Source organism: Thunnus maccoyii, chromosome 3 (genome assembly GCF_910596095.1).
Source record: "Thunnus maccoyii chromosome 3, fThuMac1.1, whole genome shotgun sequence".
NCBI lineage: Eukaryota > Metazoa > Chordata > Actinopteri > Scombriformes > Scombridae > Thunnus > Thunnus maccoyii.
In genome coordinates this window covers 26,335,424-26,359,794 of record NC_056535.1, presented here as the reverse complement: position 1 = coordinate 26,359,794, position 24,371 = coordinate 26,335,424, and the positions used below count along the sequence as shown (strand labels likewise).

General features: G+C 37.7%; 1 protein-coding gene across 1 annotated transcript in view; it reads left to right on the top strand.

Annotated features, from left to right (window-relative positions):
* LOC121894572 (metabotropic glutamate receptor 4-like) overlaps nucleotides 1-24,371 on the top strand; it is a 167,380-nt gene that overhangs the window by 90,988 nt on the left and 52,021 nt on the right. The gene's annotated exons all lie outside the window — the stretch shown is intronic.

The following is a 24,371-nucleotide window of genomic DNA, read 5'->3' as shown; positions in this document are numbered from 1 at the left end:
TATACATGTCAAATCTAAACAGACACTTCTGGTCACAATTATGCATGCAAAGTGTGAGTGAAGCATGAGTGGTTACGAGGTCGGTGTTACAGCTGTACTGTTTAAAATGGAAGATTTTCTGTTCAGTGAAAGGTCAGATGATGACTGAAAAATGTGGGTTTGTCATGCCAGTGTAGCAACGTGTTGGTGTTGTTAAACTCATTGTTTGAATGCCATGGCTCTCATTACCAGATCCACCAATATAATTGCATGCAGCCATTTCCAAACAAGCTCAGACAAGCCAAGCTAACACAACCTGTCCAGAAATAGCATCACTGGAGCAATTTTTTTGGTGAAGAGAGAGGAGCAGTAGGCAGTTTGCTGCAATTAGCTATAATAAGGCCTATCTTGGAGTTCTTATGTCACCTAGTGCTCATCAGCTTAATACACTAAATTAATATATTTTCTTTCCTTTTTTTGCAGAAACAGGTACATTTTTTGCTTGTTAGCCAGATTGTAATTTTATTTCAAAATTCTTGATCACTTTAACCCTAAAATACTGTTACACCAAGATGACTTAAAAGTGCAGTGTGTAGAATTTAGTAGCATCTAGCAGAATGGACTTGGCAGAAATGGAATATAATATTCATAAGTGTGTTTTAATTAGTGTATAATAACCTTAAAATAAGATTTGTTTTGTTTTTGTTACCTTAGAATGAGCCCTTTATATCTATATAGGGAGCTGGACCTCTTCCATGGAGCCCGCCATGTTGCACCACCATGTTTCTGCAGTAGCCCAGAAATCAAACACTGGCTCCAGAAAGTGGCTCTAGAAAGAGCAGGATTCAATTGGTTGCAATCTGTAAGCTCCCCACTACATGCCACTAAATCCTACACACTGGTCCTTTAAGTCTGGGGGCATAATATACAGGTTCATTCAACATTTGGGATGGAGAGAAAGAAGAGGCAGAATTTGAAAAACACAATTTCTCCCATAAAAATTACAGGGAACAGGATTTGTCTTTTGGCCTACTGTACAAGTCTTTGGATCCTCTTCCGTTTGCATTTACACCCATCCAACAAATTACTCTACTGAAGGAGATCCCAAGGAGTTTGAGTGCTTTGGTTGATTAAGTACAAGTATAATTAAAAGGATGAGACATTAAGGTGCTCCGGTCATGTCACCAGCTCGCCCTGTGCCTGGACAGACTGTGACTGTGCCTGGCTGTGGCTGCTCATCAATTATGTCTGTCATTCTCTGAACAGTTAATCGCCACGGCACCAGTCAGGGACAGCTGAGGAATGGGAAATAAGTGATACTGGGTGAAACATGTTTGGGATTTTATAAGAGCTGAAAAATCAAGTCTCTGGATACAAATTTGAATGCTATCAGATCTCAGTAGACTACATTCCCCAAGTTGAGGTGCAAATATTTGACAGTGTCACACATGAAGTATGGGAAAAACAATGAAAACGCTGCCAAGAAGTGTGCAGTGTCATCCATACTGTTGCATGATTTTGATTCAAGTACTCCTAGAGGCCATGTTAAGTGCAATGGGCAATATCAATATCACGATTAATTGTCATATTTACCTCGGTAACGATTAATCAAATGATATCTTACTAAATACACCTGTGCACAAAATTCTCTGTTGTCACAGTGGAGTTGCCCATCAACATTTTCAGCTGCTGGTAAACAAAGCTAGCGTACTCCGCTTGATTGTTGAAACACTGAACATTCTATTACATTTACAGTTTACTGCTAACGTCCAGCACACCTGCCTGCCTATCTTGAGCGCAGCCTCACCACATTCTTCTCTCTTGCACACTTGCTTCACACACTCTGCAATGAACACTCCGAAAGAGGTTTTGTTATTTCTGGGTTTTTTTTTTTTGGTACCAGCTTGTTCTCATCTGCACCTACTTACTTTGAACTGTAGATGAACAGGAATTAATCTACATTTCGATATGACTAAAATTAGATTGGTTAGAGAGTCGTGATATCAGTTTTGGTTACTTTTTTGATCAATTCCCCAGTCCTAGTGCAAAGACAGTCTATAACAATTCTAAATGGTGCATTTCTTTATGAAATTTTGGAGAGAGACAAAGTTCTAAAGGACAAATCCATCAAGAGTTTATTTTTCTTTAAATAAGTTTCAGTCCTTGCAGGAAATTACGATTTTGCAATCGCACTAATTAACGCAAATTCAAGAAATCTGCACTATTTGAGAGAGCTTGCAAATTTACTAAATTACCACAACTTTTCCACATGAAATGTCCAAATCTACAGACTACTTGTGATTTGGACCAGTTGTCGCATTTTTGTCTCATGGTAACTTCCATCATAACTTACATGCATTCAGCAAGGATTCGGGCACACAGTCGGGTGGAAGATGAACAAATCTCACCTGCCAATACAAATTACTGCCATTGACCGACAAAACAATTCCCAAATGTCCCCAAATGAGGTTTGCATTCAGTTAGACAGAAGAATACAAGATGATGTGTTGTTCAGACAACAAAGATGGATATAATTTACCTCAAACATAAAAATGGGCACTTTGGAATGAAACTACAGTACTGTTCTGCAGTACAGACTGTGGATATAGGTCAAGGGTTTAACCGCACACTTAGAAATGCTCTTTGATTAATGACAAATTGAGCCCATTATAATTTGTAGACTTATACCCTTAAAATAGTTTATAAATTCCATAACTTAACTTTCATCTGCATCATACAGTACTTGTTACTTTTATTCCCCTCCAGTTACTTAGTGTATGCATTTCAATAGTATTATGCTTGTCAATTTTTTTAAACGTACAAATATAAAAAAATAATCAGTGAATTCCATGTTTGTTCCAGCTGTATGAGTGGATAAACATCTCTGCAATCAACACTTCAAATCAAAATAATTGGCTCTGAAAAATAAACAGATATTAGTTATTAGATATTTTCCTGCCAAGTGATTAGCATTCAGTTTGATCTCTTAATTGAAATGCTCTCCATAGTGTACTCTTACAGTATTAAGTCTGCAAATCCCTTGACTACTGAAAGATTGTATGCTGATATAATATTTTTCAAACATACTGTTAATTCACTGCTGTACTAGTGCACTTATCTATCCAGATTCTATTGTTTTGATCAGAATGTATCTTGAAAATAAGTCCAAAATGCAAATTATTTGAGTCAGCTCCCACAGCAACAACCCTGACAGCCCCACAGCCACCTGCTTGGAGTTGCATCAGCACAGCTTTCCCTCTGTCCCTTAAGAGAACTAGCAAATATAACTGAGTACAATGTGGGTATAAAGCAGATGATGAAAGGTAAATATGAATTCCAGGTGGAGTTTTTTGATCTCTGCTTTTGTATCTCTCTTCCCTGGCTAACAGTTCCCTAGAGGTGGGAAGTGTTCCCGTTTTTGGGGTATTTGAGGTGAGCAGCTTCTCATCTCCCATGCACTGACCCAGGATGTGAACCCCCCTAAAGGAAAAGATATAAGAGTAGATGTAGGAGAAAGAATTCACTTTGCTTTGTAAAAAAAAAAAAAAACACTTTAGGAAACTTCTGATCTGTGAAAATGTCCAAGTGTCTATTGTTAAATGTTAACACAGAGCCTATTCAACTGACAATGTTATATATAGAAAGTGCAGTAAGTATTTTCATATTTTCTTGGCCTATCCTTTTGTGCCAGCGTATTTGAGGACTCTCTCCTGGCAAGGTGCATCTTGCAGTTATATTTTATGGTGAAAAAACAAAGCAAACAGCGGGACAATGAGGCCACGAGTCTCAGAATAAGTGTTTATACCACCAAACAATTTAGTAAGAGCATCCTAAGTGATGTATTTCTGGCTCAAATGGACACAAGATGCTTTATTTCTTTAATTTTGAATGGCTTATTTCCTGAAACACAGACATAGTTTCTGCAACAGAAAGTTCATAATGGTCATCTGGGGCTTTCATGGTCTCTTACTTTCTTCCACTTTGGTATTTATGAATATAAGATCCTTTTTTGAGTGCAGCCTTTAATAAACAAACAGGAGATAGAGAGGCCAGTGAAGTGTAGGGTACTGGGCAGAAGAAGTCCAGAGAGTCCCATCTTGGACTGCAGACAGGCCCTCTCTGCAGAGATGTTGATTACTGTGGAGCATGCCCCAATAGATGTCATTAATCAAGTTAATGAAACACAATGTCAATAAGAACCCTAACAAGATTCCCTTGCAAACCAATGGCCTGCCTGACATCAACTTGAGAAACCCTGCTAATGGAGTAACTGCCGTCCCTGTTTGACGAGGAGGATTACAAGCATTAACCACAGAGTTGGGATGAATAAGTACATGTGGGGAATGTAAAATGAAGAAGAAGAAAAGGGGAACACAAACAACTCAGCATTGCTCCTGGGTGATTTATTTGTATATACAGAGAGCAGACAATATTAGACTGGGTTGAGCTTTTGCCTGGTAACAGAGAGCAAAATATGAAATGTAGAGCCTAATTATGCTTAATTAACCAATTCTTACTAACAGAAATCTTTTAGGTTCATATGAAACATTTAAATTTGGAAGTTAGTTGGAAAAGCCTGGGAGTTTATCTTGATAAATGGCTTTTTTCTAATCTCCCAAGCTTCTAGCATTTCCTTTCTTTCTACTGCTATTTAGTGTATATTTTATTAGATTTTTTTCACATAAATATATTATTTGAAAGTTATAGATGTACATATAGTGTTGTGGCTGATGTTTTTCTTTCTTCTGGTTTTCGAGGATGGATGTTGTCTTTTTTTTAAAATGGTTGATAGATGGCAGTGTCTTGGCAATCCATCCAACAGTTGGGAAATTTCACTAAAAATCACAAATGTCAACCTCATGGTAGTGCTAGAGGAAAAGTCAGTAAATCGCTTAAGTCATTAGGATTCGTTTGGAATCCATTAGTGTCTGAAGTGCAGAGAAGCTGTTTGTGGAAAATGCACAGTCAAGGTGCTGAATGTTTGCTCAAAGTGCGTTTGAGGGACACGTATAATCAGATGTGTTCCAATGAAGACGATGTAGCCTACTCACAAAAATTGAGAAAAAAATTTATTTTTCAGTTTAGTTTAGTTTGATTATTCATTAATTTTTGTTTTGCCATGTTACCATTTATTGTTTACAGGCTATTTAGCCCTAATTTGCCCATTGCCTTACTCAGTTTTCATGAATAGAACACCAAAAGACAAATATATATTTGCATTATGATGTTATAAATAAAAAAAAAAAATAAAAAAAAAAAGCCTTAATGGTTACCTCAAGTTTTTTGGTGATGTTTTCTTATTCACACATTGTTGAAATGTCTAAATTAATAATTGATTAGGTGAAACTGTGTGTTTGACTTTGTCATGTCGATTGTGACATTAAATCACCCATATGTGGCTACTTTGGTAATTCAAATAACATAGGTTATCTCATTATGTGATGAATGTGGTTTTATAATAATATCACACCACCAAATATAGATATATTTCCTTTTAATACCCATTTTCAGTGTCATTTTAGACTGAATTATACTTACGGCCACACAAAGCATTTAGTATTCTTAAAGATATCATAAAACAAGACGACCAAAACACAGGTGACGATTAAACAAACTCATTTCTTGACTTTAGACATTCCTTATTGAAGACAATGCCTTAATACAATGACAGAGTATATTTTTTAGTATTAGAAATGTGGTAGCCAGGTGCATGGATAGTTTTAGGTATATAGTGACCCCTGGCAGTTCTAGTGTTAATCTGCCGGTGGCGCTAGACGAAAAGTCAGGGCATCACAAAAGTCAGTAGGATTTATCCTCCGAGGAACATGAATGTCTGCACAAAATTGTCATGGCAACCTATCCAATAGTTGTTGAAATATGTTAGTGTGGACCAAAGTGGTGGATTGACTGACCAACTGACAGATCAACAATGCCACCCCTAGAGCCATGCTGCTAACATGGCTAAATAGCCACATAAGTTGCATGGTAATTTATATTGATGAAGAGAAGTCATGGGATGTGGTGAATGCATTAGAGAAATGCATTGCTCCACCCAGAGCAACTGGGAGACATTTGAACATCTGTATTCTAAATGACCGCAATCACCCAGGGAAGAGATCACAGCACACTCAGCGATGTTCCTACTTCTATCCATATGGCCTTTTAATCTCTAGTTCACACCGTGTGTGGCATGTCAACCAGTTATGTCTTTATTTATTATTTGACATTACGCAAATGACCCCTGAGTGCCTCAGATATGTCCTGTTGCAATTTGTTTAAACAATTACTTGTCATTGCTTAATTGGGCAAGGCGAATGGCTGAGTAATCATCACTCATCTTCTCCCACTTCTCTCTCTCTCTCTCACTCAAAGGGCTTCCTGTCAGTGACAAAATGGTTATGTGTGTCTTTCTTAATGCAGAGATATTGTAAAAGCCAATTTTCTTGAGCAAGTAGTGCTATGTGAACCTTAATCTTGAGTATTAGATACCCTATAGAAATGTTAGGGAACCTCAGTGTTTCAGGCAACATCATGTTGTACTTATGGATATAGGAATGTAAACGCACATAAACATATTTTCCCTTATGGGAGCATGCACTTTACATTAGTAAATATTCACAAGAAGACAATTACAGAAACTGCGTGTTGACGATCCAATCAAGAGAGCAGAAAACCAAAGCAATGGATTGGGATGTGGGGGAGGTTACGGGGGATGCTGCAGTTTAATTTATCCTGAAGTACCCGGGGGATGCTGCACAAATTGGCCACAAGAAGCAATGTGAATTTGTACAGATAAGGTTAGTGGCTGCTAAGCTAATACAGTATATGAATAATTACATGGAAAATAAAAAAATTAAGAAGATAAAGGTGGAGGATACTGACAAAAAAAAAAAAGATCAACCCCAAATTAGCTTCCAATCGATAAACTGCTGTGTTGTCATTTGCCTAAAATGGAGCTCAGATAACCTTAACCCCTATTAACAGGAAATGATCAATGAAGGGTTCAAGAATTATAAAAAGCAACAAATTAAACATGTTTGTTGAATAGGAATCAATGTAATTTAATTAGCTATATGATAGCTCTGTGCTTTGGAATATTTTGGAAAAAAGACAATTTAAAAATATGGACAGGGCTGTGAGGATTTTGACAGATACTTAGATCTGCCTTTGTATTTCCCAACTGTTAAGAAGAGAAAGGATTTCAATTAACAACATAAGACAATGATATAAATTTGCCAGCTCATGCAACTAATCTGGATTACAATTCTGCAACTAATCCATACAGCTCCTCTTTATTAGAACATATCAATATCACTTTGTCAGAGGGATAAGATGTTGTCAGCCTCAGCTAAGCACTTTGTAAATGGCTTCATGTTATCATCATTAGACTAGGCTTACATATTGTATTATTCAATATTATAAAGATTTGATGACAACCTGTGTCAGAACCTGATATCTTTAATTAGAATACACTAATGTGGTTAATGAGATGATTTGATTCATGAAACAAAAAAGATAATTTAAACCTACAAATTGAACACATTCTTGAAAATGAAAAGTGGAGTTAATTATCGAGTATTGACATGACAGTCATTACTCTGTAATTACACAATATTTAAAAGAAATGGAAACTCATGTCTGATTTCACTTGTAATAGAAAGGAGGTTCATTTTAACAAGGTAAGCAATATTCTTGCCTACAATAACATTGTGTTTTGGGTTGTTAGTGTGTACAACAAATCTCATTAAGTATCCACCAAGTGTGTCTGTTATGTTTGGGTGGATTCATGGATGGGTGATAAATTAAAGGGAAAAACAACATTTATCAGAGTCAGAATGAGGTTCATTGCCATGTAGGTTTGCACATACAAGGAACTTGCATTGGTGTTGTTGTGTATTAGTCAGAAAAAATACAACAAGTTAAAGCTGGAGTGCGGGACTTTTGTTTTCCCCTTCTGGCAGTGAAAGTAATTACAAAAACACTGTTGACACATGCGTACGTCATAGACTCTGCCGTAGCCTACACTGTCGCTACTGTTGTGGCTGTAAGACAGTGGATAAACTGTTTTGAGCATCACACAGCCCCTGTGAAATGACTCATTTCACTATCAGAATTTGATCCATTCGGTCAGAAAACATTTGGAAAGTCTAGGAGAGCTGCACGATTAAATTATTTTATCCCTGTTTAAGTCAGCAGAGGGCTAACTGGATGTTAGCCAGCTCGGCTAACTTCCAAACTGTGGCCAGTTTATTACAAGGATAGTCAGTGGTAGTGTCTATAATGTGAATTCCTGGATATTAAATGTTCATCTACAATTTTCTGTAGTGGTCCCAGTAATATTTGCTGCTAAAGTGTTCTTAAGTAACATATCACAAGACATGGTTAAGCTATGTTTGAGTAAAAAAGAAGGTTATGAATGCAGTTGAAAGAACAACACTTTCCACTCATATCTTGATGTTTGATTCGACAGAGAACTGATTTTACTTCTAATTATAACTATTCCACTTATTATTAACTCCCCCTGTTCTTTCATCTATTTCACTTGGCGGATGTCTCTTGTTTATCACTGTATTGAGTGTTTTGTCAGTGATTGCTATTTGGGGTGCTTTAACTCTCCCAACGCCTTTTTCCTGCCTCTTTCCTGGTTAAGGAGGCAGTGGTGGAAATTCTAAATGAAAGTTTTGCATTTTGGATGCAAATTCAGGAGGCTTATCTCCACCCAGTTACTGCAGTTACAGTCAAATCAAGTGCACCTGCAGAGCAGACACCCCACACTAAACTGTTATAACAGCTACATGAGTTACATGTTTTACCTGCAAGACTCATATTTTAATGCTGTTGTTCATCATTTGTGATGTGAAAACGTGAGAGAAATAAAAAGCTTGCATCCTGGTATTTAGTTCAGCTATAAAATCCAAACGCACTGCGGAGCGTCTCTCCTTCTGGCTGCTGACAGCGCTGTCAGCTGGAGAGGCGATCACACTGGATGGTAGAGGAGGAGACAGCAGAGACGCTGCTACGCATCTGTTTAAACAGGATTTTCGCCGACTTCACTGCATTTAACACCAGAGCTGAGAGCCTCAGAGAGCCTCCGCTTTCATCATCTCAGACCGATTCATTTTGAAAGAGCAACAGTCAATGAGGAAACTCCAACATGGCCGGCCAACCAATCATGAAACTTCATCACTCACTCAGGCTCTCAGTCACTCAGGCATTCAGTCACTCATGGACAACTGTGGTTATAGAGCAGGCATCGCTGTTGCAGTCCAGCCAAAAAACTCTGGTCTACTGTGAATTACAGAGAGATTTACCTGGTGTTGATAGGCTTAATTAGCATTGTGTGAACTTGTTTGGCAAGGGCTTGAATGTAACAGACATTCATTTATATGTAAAAGTTCTGCACTACAGGTTTAGGTAATCCTAAATAATATAAAAATAAAGAATTTACAATATAAAAAAGAAAATATGTAAAATATATTCTAAATGAGAGGAGCTGCTGCAGGTTTAAATTTAATAATAATGATAATAATACCAGTAATGTTAATGTAATGCACCATGTTAGATCACACTTGCACAGAGGTGCAAGTGTGAGATTGTGGGGTGTTTTGTTAATATAACATGTTATGTCCATGGGGGGGGGGGGGGGGGGTATAGTCTATGTCAGTGGGGGTCCCAGACCTTGTTGATGAGGCCAGCTGCTGGGAAGAAACTGTTCACATGGCATGAGGTTTTGGTTTTGACAGACCTCAGCCTATTGCCATAGGGGAGCGTTTCAAAAAGTTTATGTCCAGGGTGGGAGGGATCAACCATGATCTTTCCTGCTTGCCTCAGTGTCCTGGAGGCGTGGAGGTCCTGGAGGGACAGCAGATTGCATCCGATCACCTTTTCACCTTTTCTTTTAAGCACATTGAGTCCACACCTGTTGTATAAAATGGGCTTTATAAATAAACTTGACTTGACTTGACTTTTCGGCACAGCTGATGATACACTGCAGTCTGTGCTTATCCATGGCAGTTGCAGCAGCGGTGATGGAGGAGGTGAGGATGGACTCAATGATGGGGGTGTAGAAGTGTACCTTCATTTTCTTTGGCAGGTTGAATTTCTTAAGCTGCTGCAGAAAGTATGTCCACTGCTGATGCTCCCACTTGAAGTCGTGACTGATGATGGTTTCCAGAAAGCAGAAGGACTCCACAGTGTCAACCATCACTGCAGTCTTTAGAGCGTTGAGCTCCAAGTTGTTTTGTCTGCACCAGGTCACCAGATGGTCAATGTCCCCCCTGTAGGTGGTCTCATCCCCACCAGAGATTAGCCCGATGAGGGTAGTGTCGTTTGCAAACTTCAGGAGCTTGATGGACCGATGACTGGAGGTGCACCTGTTGGTGAACAAGGAGAAGAGAAGTGTAGAAAGGATGCAGCCTTGAGGGGAACCAGTGCTGATGGTCCAGGAGTCCGGGATGGTCCGGGAATTAAGTGTCTTAGTTATGATGTTTCAATACAAGCTGCCAGAATAGCTTCAATGCTCATTGTCATAGATTCTGCAAGTCTCTTGGACTCTACTGGAGGGATGAACACTGCTCTTCCAAAGTACATTCCCTCATTTGGTGCTTTGAAATCTCCCATCATGTTGAATTAGGTTGAGATCTGTTGGCTGTGAAGTCCACAGTATATGACTCACATCATTTTTATACTCATCAAACCATTCAGTGACCTTTCGGGCCATGTTTGCTCTATTTCTTCACTAATTTATTTAGGTTTTTACTGGAATTGGTCACCCATCTGTAACATATAGAGTCATACAGTTATTATTGTTAGGCTACTTTGAAAAAATATAAACCTAATAATTATCTAATGATGCTATCTGAGTATTCATGAAAAATCGCATATCACCAATTCCTTTACTCCTTCCTTCCCTGGTATCCCATAAACTTGTCTACACAGGACCCAAATAACCCTTTGACAAGCAAACACCCAGTGCATCCACTTAGACTGTATCAGTCTATAGTGTATATGACAAAATATTATAATATTGTATATTTTAGTATTCTTCTCATAAACACATCATACATATCATAAAGAAACACAGTTTAGTCACAATTGTTTTCTGTCTCTAGACCTTTATTGTGGATGTTATTTTTCCAAACAGTGGTCTTCATGATGAGCCCCATTCTCACAAGAAGGCATAATAGTGTATTTGTTTATAAAACAAAGAGTTTTTTAAGGAGTTTTTAACATCTCCACTGAGCACATCCACAGCACATGTCTGAAACCAGTGTTTCTCCACTGAATTACATAAGTCTAAACAGTAACCTTTGAATATGTTCACATAACACCATTAAATGTTGAGTGTATGAAGAATAATTTAAAAAAAAAAAATCAGAATAAGTCATGGAGTAATTTTAGAAGGTGAAAATTCATGGCTCTATTTATGACTCACTCACTGTGGTCAGAACACATATTGTCAAAACTGCAGGTTTCTCTCACAGGGCATAGTACAACCTTTCATTCATTTCACATCTATGTTAAAGATGTACAGTCAGTTCTTGTAGCGATAAATCATTGTGGACAGAACTCTGACATTTATTTTCTCAGCTTTTTGTAGCTTAACATCCAAAAATTGTTTTCCTGGTCAGCGTGGGTGACTGCTGTTACTCATGCTGAAATACTGAATATTTAATTGGATTAATCCTCACCAATTACTGTTACTGCATCTAGAAATAACCTTGAAACATCTGGAAATGAAGGCACATGACTTTCTTTAAACCAGAAGACTTAACCTGACAAAAACAATGACAGACAAACCTGTTTTCTGGGAATTGTCCCCAAACTTGATTGTTTGTCCCATGCTGATAATGGTTCCAGGAATCTTGTTTTCAGTCACTGGATTTCTCCCTATCTGGGCAGCATTATTACTGGGCAAGGTCTGGACATTATCTGGAATTATTGCATCTGGACCCCCTGCCAGGAATAAATGTGTTTTTGTGATTTTATCTGCCTACACTGTCAAAACTCCAACTGGAATTATCTAATTTATTTTATATTAGTTCTGATATTCTGTAACAGTGTTTTTTCACATAGTTCCTGATTTGCACACTTGGCATCTGGATTATCAGGCCCATATAGCCAATCACTGAGTAAAGCAGAATTAGTCTTTATATTAGGTTATTGAGTTAGAGTTATTGATCTATTTGGGAAAATTAGGTCATCCATCCCACCAGCAAAAGAGAAAAATTAGCATAGACCAAGAAAAGTAGATTATAATCGCTAAGTGCACCTATGTGCATTTTGGTGGACATGAAATATTCAAAAATATAAACTTGTGAGAAAAAATATATGCATTTCATATTTTTGCCAATCTAATCTTTTTGACATAGATATCTTGACATCTCAGTCAACATTAGTACAAAAAAGGGCTTAGAAAGATTATAATCTTGTTACTGACTGAATCATTATTTTTGATAATGGGTTCAATAATGCAGGGGAGTATGTTGTGTACAGTATCTGCATCACAACAGACTCTGCTTCCTAACTCTGTTGTAAACTGTCTAGAGTGTCTAGAGCTGCACTGCACAGCATGGAGCCTTGTATGACAAAGTCCAAAAGGAAAGTGAACACATCTGTCTGTACATTTTCCTTCAGAACTATTGTTTCTTTCAAGTTGGTGCCTGCTAATGAGCAGGTGGAAGATAATATTGTTTAGTAAGCCTCTCATCTAACCTGAATTTTCATCCTGATAAACATCCACTTCCTAACATAGTAGCTGCAGATAAAACCTACATACTTCTTTGGTAACCCCAATATGCCTTAAAGGTCCCATGAACTCATATCATTATTTAATGTTACATATTTAATATATGAAACAAATCAATGAGAGAACTGCCATAAATATTATATATTGATATTATTTTTCACTTTCACGGAGTTAATTTTTTTTAACCAACATCAGTCCTGACCATAACTACCTACTATTGAAAGTATTTTCAATATACTGAAGCCTAGGGGGATTTTTTTTTTTTTTTTTTTTTTGATTATCACAGTCTGGGATATGTCAATGATTAGCAACAACATTGATATTTATGCATTATTATTTTTGTGCAGTATAAGATTAAAATAAAGAATCTGACCTGTTAACTTATAGTCTATGTAAAGAAAAGAAATGGCATGTGTGGGAGAAAGAGAGAGAGAAAGAGAGTGAGAGAGAGTTCAGAAAAGAGAAGTTCAGTTCAGTTCAATTGCAGCAGGAGCTGAAATAGTGGGATGTGTGAGCTCTGCAAATATACTTGCCACACTTGCAGCAGGTGTTGGCAATCTTCCTCCTATGGCCAGTGCAAAACTAACACCCACACACCACACTTGCAAGCACATACACACACACACACACACACACACACATCTTCAAAGCTCAATAGCATATACTGTACTGTAACTCATGTAGGCTACTGCATCAGGTACAATATCTTATATTTCATTGAGTCAGAGGGCCTGCGTGTGCAGATGCATGTGTGTGTGTGAGTTGGGGGTGGATAAAGGTGTGTGTATGTGTGTGTCTGGGCAAGAGGGAGAGGGGAGTAATGTGACCTGCAGCCCATATAAATTATATCTCTTTAGCTGCACACATACACACACACATGCACACACACATACACACACACTGGTTTCTCCATACACACACAGACACCACCCTTGGACATCCATATCAATATGAACACACCATTTTCGGATGAACAGATTTGCTACAATGGCCTGCAAAACTGATAATGCATGAAATGCCACTGGCAAAGCCCCTAGTGGAAACCAGGGAAATAGCATATATTTGTTCTTCAGGGCAAGAAGGAGAAAATGGCTCAATCAGCTGGAAAATAGTAAAAACTACAATTTTGAAGCCAGGGCTTTGGTTTAAAAGCTTATAAAATACAATGCACGATTTTGTGCTGTAATGGCTATGGGATCAAAAATATGTTTTTCATGAGTTCTCATTGTATTGCAATGTCTGTATTTTGGCTACACGTATACATACACATACACACACACACACACACCAATTTATCCATACACACACATACACCGCACTTAAATATCTATATCTACACATACAACTTGAGTTGTAATACACTTGGCTGCAGTATCCATAATAGAGAATTAATGCCCCTTGTGGAAACCATGCAGCATGCATTTGGCCCAAAGGGTTAAAAGTGAGAAAGTGGCTCAATCAGCTGGAAAATAGCAGGGCCTCAGTTTGAAAGCCTTACAAAATAGAATGCATGGTTTTATGCTGTAGCAGCTGTGGGATCAAACAATGTGGTTTTAATGGTTTCAATGGGACCTAAAAGGGCCTTAACATGCTGAAAGTTAGTATTGTTTCTACACAGTTTATTATAGACTTAATGTAGGTGTTGTGGTTGAATCCCCACAATTCGAAAAAAATACACACCTTTGACAAATATCATGGCTACAGCATAATGTCAAAATGATCGAAAACAAAACTTTAAAAGTCATTTTAGTTCCCTCGTGAGGCACAAAGGTTAAAGGATGTGACTTGTGCTTTTCTATATTTTTATAGTATTATTTTTCATAGTACTATTCTTGTAGAAGTATTTACAGTATTGTGTGTGTATCCAAAGTCAGATATATTCCTCTGTGCTGTAGACCACCTTTAGTGTCCAATAAATGAAACAGCTCCAAAGACTAATTATAGCTTACTGTGCTACATATCACAACCTCTTGACTTTATACTGAAGTTATTTATAATGTACGATGGGGTTCTCGGCAAATCAAATGTCATCCAAGTGTCTAGCTATTGATTATAAGGGCCAATGATTATTATCAGTCACTGACTATATATATGTACATTTTTCATATACTTTAAGCTGTGTTGATATAAATAACTCTTGTAATGTATGATTCAAAAGGAACCAAACCCCACACCTTTGTGATTTACTATTCAATTGTGGATAATCTGTCCCTGTATCTGTATCTAAAGTTTACAGTAAAAGTGTAATATAGACACAAGCAGATGATTCACATGTCTACTAAGAGACCCTGGAGTGGGTCCTTGGTCCCCCTTAACAATGAAAACCAACCTTTAGTCTTATTTCCATAATAATTCTATTACTCTGCAGTCTTCACCATTGTCACAGAGTCCTAACAATTTCTTCAAACCATATGCTTCCTCTAATGGAGGATACATGCAATTTCATTCCTGCACAAGGACCTTGAAGGGTCAATTTAGAAGCGATGGCAAAGCCACCCTTGTGTTGGTTAGGCAGGGGGGCTACTGTCATGAGGGGTGGATGAGTAGGGGCTTTCGAGTCTTATGTGATGGGAAAACATTGGCATGAACCAACCACTGACTGTCAGGGACAAGCAATCTCCATACACAGTATGGTGAAATAACCTTGATGGTGGAAATTTGATTTAGCAAAAGATATAGCAGCAATGCTGTATTTTGAGCCAGATTTCCATATGGTAATAGGCTGCACAGAGAGACACAAATAGGATTCCAATTGTCCCATTAGGCCTGATGAAATCAGGAAAATGTCTAGACTAAACGTCCAGAATTGATTGAAGGGAATGTCAGAGGAATTATAGTTACTCCTGACCAAAAGCATTAGCTTTTCTGATGACAGCTACAAAAAATAAGTGTTCTGCCATGCATTAATGTATTGTGGATAGGGCTTTTCCTCAGAGCATTTTGGTTAAAAAATACCTTCTTTGAGGATAAGTACACACTGTTGGGATTTATATTCCACAATATGCTGATTAATGTGTTTTTTAAACCAAGTCTGGGTGGTTTGCATTTCTGACCAGCTGGGCATTCAAACACATTTAACATTTTCACTTTGACTTTCCTTATTTTATTCCTTTTTCACTTGTTAGACCTAAAGAGACCTGGATTAAAAAGAAAATACTTTTCACAGCTTCATAAAAATGTGACGCTGCCCATCAGTCTCCAAGACAAACAGCAGGAGGCTGAGGCAATGCAATAAGTCTATCCTTTGTGCAACCATTTCAGTTGAGGGGAGAAAAACAAACAGCCTTTCATTTGTTTATTGCCATTTAAAAGTTAAACATAATCCCCCTATTTTCTCCGGCAGACTTCAACCTCACTAAAGACGTATGGAAGTTTGCAGCTCTCTCAGCAAAACTTGAGGGAAAGACATTGGCTAGCATTCAAGATTTCAAGTGTTATTGAAGACATTACACTGGAGTATTTTTGAAGTTATAGAGGCTCTGTGAGAGTGTTTCTAATTTGATTCTGAATGAGGGATAGAGCAAGAGTGATTTAGCCTGGCAGGAATCACAGGATAAAATTTTGACATAATGTCACTTTGACTCAGGGTGTGTCATTTCCATTACAAATGACAAGGCGCTTAACACAGAGAAGGGAGAGGGAGGGAGAGGGTGGGAGAGGCATGTGGGTGAGACAAAGCAGGATCAGATCTGAAGGCTGGAAAAAAGGAAGTGTTTGCAGAATGCAGAGAAACAGATGTTTGATCAGCTAGTAGTTAGTGAGCTTCTGTACCTCTGGAATTTCATTATTCATTTGTTTTGTCAGTGTGTTGAAGAATTGATCAAAATGTAACTATTCATTCTTTACTGTTTATGTCGGAAAACAAACATATTGCTATAATATGAGTGCACCGTTTCCCTGCAGGATTTTGTTTTGAAACATAACATACATTTCCTATTTTTTGCTTATAATATGCAGGTCAATCAGTTGCAAAGGAGTGGGGTGGGATATTGCAACATTTTTCAGGGATAAATCTATCATTTTTAATCTCATACTTCCATTTTTCCTCTTGTATTGATCCATTTTGTACCATCAGCAAGCTTTGTGAATGGATTAAGCTACCACACAAACAAAGAATGTGGTGTCCCAACATCAACGCTGTGATCAATGGCAGAGACAGCCCAGGTCAACAATTTCAATGCCTGTGTTTACTGTGGCAAAGTATTGGAGCAAGAGGGGCTGGTGGAATAGAGGGTGCAAACTAGAATCAATACAACAGCTATCATCATTTGCAGGGTTTATTAATGGCTTCGCCCCAAGCTGGCATAGAGAGTAACACTCACTTGCATTTAGGCAACCAGCACTCCAGCATTTATGCAGCTCGCTTTCCATCAATCATTACAGTGTAAGTTGCTCCCAGCAATGGTCTGGCTACCTCCACTCACCTCACAAAAACAACCCCCTCAATCATGTAATGAATGGCATCAATTATGTGGCCAAGCTGCCAAGATATACAAATGATTCAGAATGGGTCAAAGTCTAAAGGCTAGCAAAAGTGACTGAGCAAGGCTCAATTTAATTCACTTTCTTTCAGTCTGTTCCTCGCTGCGTGGCTCAATAGTTTTCATGAATTTTAAAAGGTATATCCACCTGTTCAATACTGACAATAGCATCAGTCACCCAGGATACAGGCATAAGGCAACAGTGTTTCCACCAACAGGTGCTGCCTATCCTTGTGGCAGTCGGGAAATCTCCCATCGGTAAAAAGCTCCCCTACTTAGAGACTACAGAACGTGTCATCTTCCACATCAGACGGTTGAGAAAAAGACACTGCTTTTTATGGCAGTTGAATTGTTTCTGCAGAATGTGGCAGCTCTGTTGAAGAATAGGGGTTATATTCAGTCAAATATCATGGCAGTGTAAAGCAAATGAACAAATCCATTTTTCCTACTGTCAAATAAAACTGTTGAACGCCGGGTGATAGATGAACAAAAAAAAGACAGGTCTGCTATTTTAGAGCTCACAGAGAATTTATGATTAATATAGAGGAAGAGATTTGATTAAAAAATATATTTGGACTGAGTGTGATTTGATTGGCAAGCTATCACCAAAAGCAATGACATAAACCTTTAATAGAATTACAAAACAATGGAACGATGGGAGGATTATCACTTCTCATGATCCATGAAAGTGTTGGCTGATGAATTTGGCTGACTGTACAAGCTTAGCCTGGTTCTTCTTCTCTATGCTTTTCTGCTCCCCAGTATCTATACAGATTAGACTGCGGTGCTGGCCTCAAGGTATAGTACTATGTCCATGGGATTAGCCCACTTTAACAGAGATCCCACTGTGCTGACCCACTAACTTGAAATTGTAGTCCTGCTTGACAAAGTCTGCTCCACAGGCCAGGGGACCAGATCTGGGATTACCATATTTGGTCCAAGATCTCTGTAGTACACAGACATAAATGGCTGTGTACTTCAGAGCTCTGTGTGAAATAGTGATCTGTGTGAAATAGTGATCCTCTTGTCTCGTCTTGCTCCTCTTCCACTATCATTTTTGTGCCGCAGCACAAGGCCGAAGTAAATCTGTATCACCTAGTCTAAGACCTCAGAGAGTCTGCAGTATCTGCAGCAGCATAATGATTCAGGAGTCTGTTAAGCAGTCTAAAGCAAGTGTTTTAAAGGTATATAACATATGTAGTAACATATGGTGGTTACCACAGTAACACTGTCACTGCTCATTTGACAAGTCATACAAGATGAAAGCTTTAATAAATACAACAGATACCATGATACAAACTGTGGTTCTTTGCATCATGTGTCTTTCCAAACATAGAACCTCCCTTCTTTAAAGTAATTTGCCATAGAAACATAGATGTCATGGAGTCATAAGTTATTCATTTTATGTTTTCCCTGTATTCCTCCATCAAGTGTTCTTTTATCGTAGAACTGGGAAATGAACAATGAGTGCACTCTGCTGTGAATTCTCCACAGAATTCTTGACAAGGCTTGAAAGATAAAGCAGGCATCAAATAGTCAGATCTCCATGTGTTTCATTGTGGAAGCAGAATATCTGTCTCTGCATGCAAATGAGATTTTTTTTTTTTTTTTTTTTTTTTTTTAAGGTACCTCCACTTATTTGTCTCTTATTCTGAAGTTGGAGCTACGCCCATAAATTTTTCCATCCACAGGAATCACACAAACCAATTTGCAAATAAATGAAAATAGAGATTTTGTTGAATGCAATAATAGCATGCATAGAATCTGGATTTTTCCAGAAATATGGCACACTGCAATAACATCAATAATATGTCCAGACAGCAAAGCTGGCTTCATAAGGTAGACAGTCAGTATTACTAATATTTCAGTAGACACTGCACACATTTAAATCTCCATTTAAAACAAAGCTACAGCAAATCTATTTTGCACATTAGCTAATCCAAATGATCTTTAAATACAATGCTCATCTGCAGTTGGCCTTCAGTCATAATGTTGGAATTTTTACTACATTGTGCATACTAAACACAAATTAGCACACAAAAATAAACTGGGTTGGCTGAGTGGTTGATATGCCATGTCTCTAGGAGAACATCAAAATCTTCCAGTAGTGAGCCCTCAGGCCACCGGCAAATTAAAGTCTCATATTTTCTGACTTTACTCATATTGTTTATACCATATGAAATGAGTGGAATTGTGTCTGTAAGGAATGGACAAGACATTTCTTGCTGAGGGCAAGTTAATGTGCCAGTATGCATTAAGAAAAAATTAACTGAGGTACAGCGGTAGCCTAGAGATGAAGGAATCCAGCTCGTAACTGAAAGTTTCCCAGTTTGAAGACTCACTTGAGCTGGGACTCACTGCAGAGGGCAGAATTGACTTTGTAACTATTGTCACCATGAGCCTGAGCAAAGGACTGAACCCAGATTCTTTAGCTTTGCAGGCTGGGCAAGTGATGCTATTACAGTGATAAGTATAAGCATGTATAACAATGTATGCACAAGTGGCACTGTAAAGCCATTTTAGCGGCAGTATTGGTTAGCTCCCATGTGCAAATGTGTTAATGACTGTACACCTGCTCTAAACCTGCATTATATCCCAGAAACCATTTTTGTTGATAATCTTGTATTATTAGTTCAATTGGTCAGACAAAATACAGAGGCATTATTCACAACAAAACACTGGAGAATAGATTAGAATTTACACTCTTCATAAAAAAGGGCATGGTTTCCACAGATGATGGGGGGAACATATTTCCCTCATTTATTAGAATCCTGTTTTTGTCCCCTTCACTTCTACAGTTTCAGTTTGATGCACTCATTAAAATCTCTCCAAACAGTTTGCTGTCACCGTCCAGCTGCCAAACTCCAGACAACAGAAATGACCTTATTTATAACGTTATTGATGTGGCACCTTTTATTAATATAAATAAAGTTATAAATCAAATGCCCTCTAATATACAAATACAACATCTACAAAGAAAACAAGATTTTTAGTGCATTAATAATGTGATAATTTACATCTTTTGTTACACTTCCATTATTAAGGGAAGCAAAATAAACCAATTTCATAATAATTTATTTACTGGATTGATATACATGTTCATAAATGCATAATCCAATAGAATGATACAAATGCCAGTTAAAGATCTAAAATATTTGCACACATCCTTATCTTTCATAAATGTTTTTCTTATACAACATGTGGCACATGACAAGAGTAATTTTACAGCTTTCATCATAGAATTCTTCATCTTCACCACAATAATACCATCATACTGTAGAATAAAGGCTAAAGTGGACACACAGAGAGACGAATTCGGGCCCTCTGCTGCTGTGAGCATCATTAAACACTGAGAGGCCATACTTGTAAACAGGCAAAGTGTCATGCTTTCTAAAGAAACACTTTCTAAGCTTATATAAAACATAAAAAAAAGGTATTGCAGGTAATTTAAATCAATTACAAACACTTTGTAAAGGGTTTGTTATTAACTGAAAATCAGACTTTAAAATTATAAAGAATAGTTTATAAATTGCTTATTTGTGTACACTGTGATATTTGTGAGCAGCAAAACACATTTGAATTGTGGCGAATCAAGAATGCTGCATTTGCAGAGAAAATGTTGCTTCACGCGATTCCAGGGAAAATTATATCACTGTCATTCTGAATTCTTTTCATCTTGCTTCTTTGATACAAAATTGGTTTGGTGCAGGCAAGCACTTAACAACATCACAGGGTGTGTGAAATATTTTCCTTTCTGCACACAAAACACTGAATCCTAGAATCCTAGAATACTAGAATACTGTTTCGGGGATTGTTTTTGTGAGTGACAACACATACTTCTTTGTTTAATGTTATCTCTTAAGTGCAGTATTAAGATCTGCGTGTACAATGGATGTTTTCCAAAGACAATTCAACATGAAAAGGACATCTCAACAGAGATTGTTATTAAACCACCAGTTATTTAGAGATTCACAAACCTGAATACAAATTGACACTTACTGAGGACAGTTAGACGATGTCAGTGAGTCAAGCCTATGTTGATTATCACTGATTACTGATTAGTACATTACACGTACAAGTACTACATTAAACATACACACAAGCCCTAAGATGCACACAAATACATTGATAATAAATTCATTTGAAAACAACCAAAATGTTTTTGTCTCCAGAAGCAAGAAGACTATTGACTGAGCAAGTGATCCCACTTCCAACCAGAATACAGTATGTTAAATACAGTAGCTAACCTGGGGTCTGCCTCAGAAAGAAAAATCATCAGTCTGTCTTAGAGTTATCATGTTTCACTAAACCTGAAGCAGAAATCACTGGTGACCTGAATAATGTGTCTCACAGATCTGGCACTGTTAGCCCAGGATAATCCTCCAAAAATTCAAACAAATCCTGACTATGTTGTACTCACTCTAAGTGCCAGGCTACTGTCTATTGCTCACATGATCACAGTAAAAATCTTCTCTTCAACTCTTCATGTTGAGGGAGCTGCCAAAATACTTTGTGGGTATTCTTTACTGAGATGGATGGCTACTGTCTTTGTTTCCTGCTGGCACATTTAACAGCTTTTCCAATTATGCATGCATTTGAGACTGTGCTAATCCGAATTTAATGTACAGATAGGTGAAAGGTGGATCAGGTTTCCATAGCAATACCTGGTCATTAAAGGAATTAATTAGAGTTCAGGGTTCAACAGTAATGTTTTATTTCACTTGCCTGGTTGAGCGAATGAGTCAGAAATCTACTTGCCTAAAGTCAATTTTGACTTGCCCCTATACAAATTGTTTTATTCATTAGCGGTTATCAAATAACAAAGACTAACGTTAATTGTCATGTTTAATCTTACAGAACAAGGACACAGAGTGTCATAGATGTGAAGCAACATTCTTGCATATCGAAAATGGCATGACTCATCCCCTGTATGTCACTGAACACTAAATTCTTTTGATCAGCCCAGTTTCTTTCAAATAATGGAATAGACCCCCTAACCCAATGGCAATTACACTTTTTAGACTCATTTCTTCCACTCCAAGCTTCCTGATTTCCCTCTTTAATGTTTCTCGCTCTGTATTTATGGCAGTGAAAAATTACATGCTCTACTGATTCCTCTTTTTGACAATGTTCACATAATCCTGAGGGATGCTTGTTTCATGCATCACACTACTGGCCTACTCAGTTCTTGATTGGCCAATGGCGCATGCCAATATTCTCCGATGCGTGCAAGGGGAGGGGGCAATGCTGTGTGCCAGAGAATGAGAACATAATTTATGATACAACGATGATTGGAAAAAATGAATGAAACATCTTTTATTTTATTATTTCTTTCTTTTTTTTAAATTTTTTTTACCACTTGCCCAGTCAGCCAAGTGAGTTGCTAGATTTACTAGCCCGAGGTGTCATTTTACTTCCCCTCGGCTATTGGGCAAACCTTATAGTTGAACCATGGTGTCATTTTAGAGTTGTTTTTGTTTATATGGAGTGACTGTAGAATGTTGTCAGCTTCATAAATTCACTGTTAATTGCAAGCTGTGACATTAGATTACATAATTTTGTAAATGATTCCTATTATTGTTTGTCCATCCCTGTATGTATGTTTGTTAATGTCAGTTTACCAATATATCCAATCAATACTTTGTGTCTAACTTCTTATACAGACTTATCACACTTTCAAAAATTTACATTTTATAGATATTTATTTCATATGTTCTGTAATCAGTGTTTGTTGATTAGGATGGAAGAACTGTAATTTCCATGATTTTATGAATGAATGAATTGAACCTTGAAATAACATTGTTAGGGAGCCATGAACTTAGGCAAAAAAATGATCAAACTTTGACACCATATAATTCCAAAAGTATTGATCATAGGGTTCAACAATCTAAAAATAACAGTATCAGTCCTAGCCAACCATCCAAAACAAAATTCTTGTTCGGGAGAATTCCAGTTTTTCCCTTTTGCCTCAGAGGAGAAACAAGCAGCAAAGCTGTGTTATGCTTCATATCATATCAAACTTATGTAAAAACTGAGAACACTCTTCTTTTCAAGTCTTTCACAAAATCCTTTTTTGAAATTCATCTCATAACCCAGAATGACAAATGGCTCTCTAATGAAAGATATTCTTAGCAAAATTAATTTTCTGAACAGCAATTGTCACAAAGTGCTTGGCAGATATACTGTAGATCCCAGATGAATGGAAAATGCCTACACAATAGCTCATCCTCAGGGCAGGACACAGTTCTCAAAACATGAACGAGGCAACAACAACAAAATCTTTCAAATACCTCCCACACTGGGCAGTCCTAAGATTGTGCATATATCTAATCATGTTGAAAATTTATTCAGTTGTGCATTATTTCTGTCCACCTCTATGTCTTTTTCCACAAGGACTGCACAGCAACAAATTAGCAAAACAAAACACTTGACTTTTTCAGCTTTATTCCCACTGCAAGTAGGGTTTTTATACCATATGGATAATTCACAAATAGTGTATATATCACCCTCCCACATCAGTGCACCTGCTAAAGATGTCTTCTATAAATCAAATGAAACACTGTCAGTGTCGTGTCATAAAAACATCTTATAGGGTGATAGAAAAACAGGCAAAACAATCAATCAATTAGAAGCTGCAGCTGCGCTCTCTCCAGTGTTTTGTCAGCTTTTAATTGGCAAGATGGTGATTATGACAAATGGGCAGAGGTCATTCATCTCCTGCAGCCAAGGTTTTCTTTAGGACAGGCACAATCACAGGGGCACAAAGTCAAAAGGAGTTGAGGATTGAAGAGTGTCTGAGAAGACAGACCAGGCACATTATTCAGCCATTCTGAAAATACTTCAGTCACCACACATCAGTCTTGAGGTTGCCCTTATTTTCCACTGCTTTTCAGAGTTTTTATGAAAACGTTCCTCCAGGTCTGCATCCATTATGTATAACAGTATGCTTGATATGATTTCTACAACCCAGCATAATGAATGGGCAAAATGGGCTTGTTTGTTGTCCGCATATATTGCCCATATCTCTGCAGTTGTGATTCTGCAGCTCTGTTATCTGTTATCTCTCAGGATTGGCAGCTTAAGGGCTTGGATTTTCCTCCTTGGAAGCTCCTGTGCTCCCAGGCAACAGGTCCCTCTAATGATGGGAAATTATGCTTGTGGCA